A 7,199-nucleotide genomic window follows, 5' to 3' on the forward strand; every position below is an offset into this window, starting at 1 on the left:
CTAAAAATAACTTTTTTAATTGATCTGATGCAATCAAATAGGACTTTATATCCCACAAAAAAATGATTTTGTATAAATTTTGTCACGTAGAGTTTGAGTCGATATCACATTGCGATACTGTGTTTTTTTATTTCTACATTTTTTTATTAATCTGACCAGTCGAAGAGACCCTAATTATCCATATTCAAGTCTTGAATGTAGTCGACCTTTTTAAAAATAAATCGCTAAATATAGTATGTGCGTGTGCTAGTGCCTTTGATTAGCACGTAGGACATATACTCAATTTAATAAAGCTAGCGTCCTTGCTCGGACTCCATCATGTCCTTCTGGCTCACAGCTACGGTGCACAGGAGTCCAGAAGTGTATGTGCTAGTCCAAGTTGGTGTATTATTATTTGCATCAGTTTCAAAATCTGAAGAATATTTTAGGCAATTAATATTATTTTTAATTATTCAACAAAATTATGGAGAAAATAATAAAGGGACAAATTAAATAATTGATCAATTTTCTTGCCGGAAGCTCAGTTGTGTTTCTATGGGTGACATCATATACATGTTCTTGCCAGAGGAGCTCTCTTAGATTATTTAGCTACTCCCTCGGTTCCAAAATAGATGACTCAACTTTATACTAAGTTTAGTACAAAGTTGGGTTATTTATTTTGGAACGGAGGGAGTACAACGTAAAGCCTTTTTGAAATCTTACTATGTCCTCGCCAAGACAGATTCGGTCTGCTTCCTGCCAACACACAAACCTAAATTAGCTAGGTGACGGCATGGATGCGTGGAGGCGTGTGAGTCCGTTCCAGATTGTTTTTTGACATCTAGTATTTGCCTAATCCGTCAGCAACCCAATCCGTGTGGTCCTTTATCTGTATGTTTTTTTAACTGCCCTTTGTCTGTACGTTGCCTAATATACACAATTGCTACCGAAATCAATCTGTTGCAGTTTTTTCTGCCGTGTAGTACCGGCCGAATCTTAACCGTTGATACATCTTAATTTTTAGTGTCAAATCATCACCGTTCCTTTTCTATCGTTTTAAGTATATAATAGATAGATAGATAGATATAATAGATAGATAGATAGATAGATAGATAGAATAATAGATAGATAGATAGATAGATAGATAGATAGATAGATAGATAGATGGAGGGGGCTAAGATTGTTGGCGATGCAGTCGTCTCTTACTAGTCACTAATTAATCATACAACCCATAAATGATGCATCTGAAGCTAGCCCAGTACACCCAGCGCGGCGCCAGCCTTCAGCTCTGGATCCTACCGCGAACGGCGCGGCCGGGCGGAGCGCCGGCGCCGCCACTAAACACGGTCCCGTACCGTCTGGTGGCAGGTCCTCGGGCTGTCCAGGCAAGAGCAAGGTGAATGTTATTCATTCTAATCCGTGTACTGCAAACTTTTTCCTTTGTGTCCACTGTAAAAGTTGAAGGATGAGTGCGTCTCAACTCAAGTGTATACATTGATTCAGTGTTGTACTATTAGATTAGCTCGTCACCTTCAGTAACTGCTACAGGCAGAGCTATATGTATCCCTGTTCTGAACTTGGATGAATTCAAGTCAACCGTTCATCTTGTGTTCTGAACTTAAGATTTTATCAGTGTGTGGTTTCCTTGAAAAAATGTGTGGTGGTTTTCTCCCCGCGCCGATGCGGCGGCCCGCGCATTGGAGACACGAGCATCACCATGGTTTGCTGCAGAATCTGAAACCAACCAATTAACCTGAAACCTCATGGTCAACTCAGTCTGAATAATATTGTCTTGTACTACTATTCGTAATTTTGGTCATGTTTATCTATTTTGATTTCTAGTTCTACATAGCTGTGCAAGTGAGCTATAGTTGTTTATTCTGTGATATGGGATACTTTTCTGGTTAGTTATAAGCAATGAACATTTAGCCCGGCTTGCTTGATCCTGGCTCCACCAATAATATATATAGCTATCTTGCTTAACTTTTCATCATGTATGATAAAAATGTGAGGCTCTAGTTAGATCTCTTCTCTGAACTTCATTGCCTCATGGGATGCAGTGGTCTCTCTGATTCCATAAGCTGTAATCAATCATATCCAAAACACAAATTATTATCCCCACTTCTGTCCCTGTTTATTTTCTTGGATTTAAAAAATGGATTGATATCTTATCCACCAATATATCATTCTGTAAGCTGTAATCAATAGTATCCAAATGGAATGGGACCTTTCTTTTATTTGAAACTTCCAAATCAAGGGTTTTCCTTGAAATATATTCACGGTGGTGTAAGTGATTTAGCTTTTGAACAGAAATTTTTACAAGGTTCTGGTTGCTTTGACAACACAATATGTTCTACTGTACATTATATTTCCAAATCTATATAATTTAGTTTGAGAAAGTAACTTAAGGAGGTGTATCCCTCTTTATAATTCCTCTACACTACTCAATCGCTATCTGCCTCTAATTATTATAGTGACATCACTTATGGGTGCGGCGCTAAATTCATGAGAACCTGCTCTAATCATCATACTTTCCATCCCTCCGTTCAGGTGTATTACTGTTTCTGAACTATCAGGCACAAAGTATGCCGAGCCTTGTTCATCTGGTGATTACTGTATTGGAATCTGAAGGATATTTAGCCTTGTCATCATGATGGCTGTCATCTTCCTTTTTCCTGAATATTATGACCAGCTGATTAAAGCCTGAAACTGAAGCTTGATCTTACTTAAAATTGAGCACGGCCTAATTTTTATGCTGCAGTCAGGCCTTGGATAGAAAATAAACCTGTTATCCAGGTGATATTTCACTATATTATTTTAGTTTTGGAAATGCACATTCACGGATTATAGTTGCGTTTCTGTTTACTGAATTTTGTTCTGCTGTTTTTTTTTCAATATCGCTCATTCTGTTGGCATGTTTACTCAAATGTGCCTAATGTGGTGAGATCCGGCCGGGCGGCGCCTCGGTCCAGGGCCGGCCCTGGGGGTATGGCCGGGGGGCGACGGCCTAAGGCCCAGGCCGGAGGGGGGCCCATGATGAAGTAGATAAGGAAAAATAAGGACCATCAGATAGAGCTAGTAGCGATTAGCGAAGCGTCAGTCACTACGCGAGACGAAGGCACAGCGCCACAGCCGCTCCTTTCGCTTGTGTGAAATAAATCAGACAAGATCTCATCGAGTCGTAGTTTCGCTAATTAGCTCGTGCCTTAGTTGCTCGTCGGTTCGTCTTCTTGTTCGTCCTCTTCTCGATCGTCGGCCTGTCGCTCGGCGCCTTGGCCGCCGCTGGTTGTCACGGCTACGCGTGCCGTGCATTAGTCCGGCCATCTGGCATATCCAGCAAGGAGGTCATACACTATACGCTTGTGAGCTGTGAGCGCACCACGTTCCTGATCCACCCCCCAAACCCCAGTTTTTAGTAGTTTTTTGTTTTATTCTTTAGTACATGGAGTAATTTCAGTGTATAATTTTCTAATAAAATCTTTCACAATACGTAACCACCCTATTTTTTTATCATTCTGCGTGCTTGTCTAGAGTTCCAATCATCCGATGTATAAATTTCTGACATTACCATGCCATGTTGCCTAAAAAGGCATTTGTCAGTTACTGAAAATAGGAGAAAAAAGAAAGAAAGTGATCCGAAAATTCGAACACTGAAGGGTTCTTCGAATTTGGTCCTTCTTTGAGGTTATCATGTCATGTTAGTTTCATTTTAGTATATTTTTAGTATTTTTGTCATAATATGGCTATCCAACAATTATTATAGTCATCAAATCTCAGACTAAAGATGCTTATGTATCACACACACACATACATATATAAGTATGATCTTAGGACATAGGGGCCATGTCGTCGAGTTCGCCTAGGGCCTCCTGAAACACAGGGCCGGCCCTGCCTCGGTCTGTCCTGTCACGGTAGATCTCGCTGGTGTAGGGTAGATGTTGATCCGCCGTGGCAATTCATAGATGTAGAGACGCACGGGGAGCACATGAGCATGGTTTGGCTCCTGTGACGGACCCCATCCGGTCCAGAAGCTTCCAGGTCTAGCGTATCGGCGTGAACGGCGTCTCTTTCAGAATGTATGGATACTTTCTGGTCGCTTGCCCCGTTGTACATTATTGTTCCCTTTTTAAGGATACATTCACCTAGTTCCTGTTTTTTATGGCTTTTGTTCTGTTTGTTTACAGATCAAGTCTGTCATTGCCTTTACCATGTGTCTTAAAGCTTTTGGTGGTCTCCTTTTCATCATCAGCAGCTAGTTCGGAGCGGTCGTACTGGTGCATACTCTTCTTGGCATGCACTATATCTAGAATTATGTTATGTTAAAGGGGCATCTAGATGCATACAGTTATGGCTGCCATTAAATGCATGTCTTCTCAAACTATTTAAAAGGAACTGTTGTTGTCGTGCCATTTAGGTAGTTTCAAAAGATATGACACTACTAGGAAAAGGCCTACTAATGGCGCACCAGTTTTGCCTACTAATGGCGCATCACTGGTGCGCCATTACTAGCACGCCATTAGTAATTTTTACTAATGGCGCACCACTGATGCGCCATTAGTATCTGGTATACTAATGGCGCACCACTGGTGGGCCATTAGTATAGGCCACAGTGCGCCATTAGTATAGGCCACTGGTGCGCCATTAGTATACGCAACGGTGCGCCATTAGTATTTTTGAATTTTGAAGGCGGAAAAATAGTAGTGGCGCACCGTCTAACCCCCACCGTGCGCCATTCCTATTTTGAATTTTGAATTTGGATCTGGATCGTGATTTTTTTGCCCATTTTTTGCTAGTTTTTTTTGCTCGTTTTTTGGCATGATATTATTTCAAATTTTGTTCCTGTTTTTGGATCTTGTACGTTCTTTTGCCGTGTTCTTTTGCCGGAGAGGAGTTCGCCGGAGAGGAGGAGGAGGAGGTCACCGGAGAGGCGCTCGGCTACATCGCCGGAGAGGAGGAGGAGGAGGAGGTCACCGGAGAGGCGCTCGGCTACATCGCCGGAGAGGAGGAGGAGGTCGCCGGAGAGGAGTTCACCGAAGCATCGGAGAGGAGGAAGGAGAAACCATGAGGGAATGGGAGGAGAGGAGGGAGGAGGAGCTCACCGGAGAGGAGGGAGGAGAAACCGTGAGGGGAGGGGAGGGGAGGAGAGGAGGGAGGAGGAGGTTCCCGGAGAGGAGGAGGTCGCCGGAGAGGAGGAGGAGGTCGCCGGAGAGGAGGAGGAGGTCGCCGGAGAGGAGAAGGAGGTCGCCGGAGAGGACGAGAAGGAGTGGAGGAGAGGAGAGGAGAGGAGGAGATGGAGTGGAGGAGAGGAGAGGAGGAGATGGAGTGGAGGAGGTGCGCCCAGCCATATATACGACATACTAATGGCGCACCATGGGCCGGTGCGCCATTAGTAATTTTATTTTTATTTTTTTGACTTATTTTGAATTTTGAAGGCGGGAAGATACTAATGGCGCACCTTGGGCCGGTGCGCCATTAGTAACTTTTTTTTTATTTTTTGACTTACTTTGAATTTTGAAGGTGGGAAGATACTAATGGCGCACCATGGGCAGGTGCGCCATTAGTAACTTTTTTTGTATTTTTTTGACTTATTTTAAATTTTGAAGGCGGGAAGATACTAATGGCGCACCATGGGCAGGTGCGCCATTAGTGAGTCAACCATTTTTTGAATTTTTTTGAATTTTTTTGCCTCTCCAGATCTTAAAAGCCCCGTATCTTTTTTTCTGTTAGGTTTTTGAGGATTTTAAAAATGTTTAACGGGGTTCCCCCGTTTAAATTCGGATGTAACTTTTCGAGTAGATGATTTTTCATATAAAAAACTTTTTCATCCGAGTTAGTATGCAAAAGTTATGCCCATTTTTACAAATTCTCGAGAGATTTTGCAAATGAAGTCGAAATTCATATTTGCAAATTTTCCCAACAACTAGACCACATATCACATGGGAAACTTATTTTCTTTTATTTTTTTGACATTTTCATCATTTTCTTTTATTTTTTTTAAACTGAAAAGACGATCCATGGGGGGGGGGGGGTGCATTCGGTGGAAGTGGTGGCCAAGTTACTAATGGCGCACCGTGGCATGGTGCGCCATTACTAGTTCAACTAGTAATGGCGCACCACTCCCACGGTGCGCCATTAGTAGTTTTGACAAAATTTTTAAAAAAAAATTTACTAATGGCGCACCCGCGATGTGGTGCGCCATTAGTATTTGGACACTAATGGCGTACCAACACATGGTGCGCCATTAGTATATAGTAATGGCGCACCACATGTCTGGTGCGCCATTAGTGTCAATTCCATCTATAGCCCTTTTCCTAGTAGTGTGATGTGCTTGGTTGTTAATGTTTTAGTGTGTGCTTCTCACCTACTGTAAAAGGCCAATTCGGGCATTGTAGCTGCTTCAGTATTTGATCTTCATATATTTTGCTTCTGCAATATCCTGTTCTAACATCTGAAAATGGAATACTTTAACAATATAATCTTTCTAACTTTGTGCAACTAATTTTTGCTGTAGTCCAAAATTATATGTATGTGTTTATTGCCTTTTTTAGTGTGTTGATATTTGAAAGGGGAACAGGGCAACGTGTTGCACTCTTGCTTTTGTTAGAGCACTATATTTTATTGTTAACCATGCTATGGTCCAAACTCCTTTTTATTCTGCTCATATGATATTGCTCATCTTTTGTTTTCTGTCCGATGCCTCCTGTATTTAGAGTAGAAAAATATTCTTAATTTAGTATTTCTTGAACATGGCCAGGGAAATGATAAAATCTACTCTAGATAGTTGACAGAGGGAGTACATGCTAAGTTGACTTTTTTCCTGCGGATTTGCTTATCGTGAAGATGCTTGCAAGGATGCAGAGGGAGCGGATCATTTGAAGAGATAGGATGCCACTGTTTGGTGTTTTTATGCATTTTGGTTTGCTTGTAACTGTGTTTGCACTAGATGGGAGTAAGTGACTTGGCAAGACGTGTAGGTGTTTTAATTGCAGGCATGAAAAGCCATGACAATATGTATGCTCTTACAGGATGTGCTCTAATGCCGCTGGTTTATTATAAATCTTGGATCAGTAATGATGTGTAATGCTGCTGGTTTATTGCAAATATGTGTTTGTTTTAGTTGGAATTGTACGCATAGAATGGAATTGGTGGATTTTTTTAACTCCTAATTAGTTAGTAGTAGCGTGGGAAAACACCAGAGGCGCTACTACTACTTCGTTAGT

General features: G+C 41.8%; 1 long non-coding RNA gene across 1 annotated transcript; it reads left to right on the forward strand.

Moving 5' to 3' along the window:
• Positions 1 to 1,177: 1,177 nt before the first annotated feature.
• Positions 1,178 to 6,965, forward strand: LOC123083396 (uncharacterized). The gene is made up of 4 exons (XR_006439292.1): positions 1,178 to 1,375; positions 2,530 to 2,775; positions 4,164 to 4,253; positions 6,734 to 6,965. It is a non-coding gene; the product is annotated as an uncharacterized lncRNA (long non-coding RNA).
• The last annotated feature ends 234 nt before the right edge of the window (positions 6,966 to 7,199 follow it).

Source organism: Triticum aestivum, chromosome 4A (assembly GCF_018294505.1).
Source record: "Triticum aestivum cultivar Chinese Spring chromosome 4A, IWGSC CS RefSeq v2.1, whole genome shotgun sequence".
NCBI lineage: Eukaryota > Viridiplantae > Streptophyta > Magnoliopsida > Poales > Poaceae > Triticum > Triticum aestivum.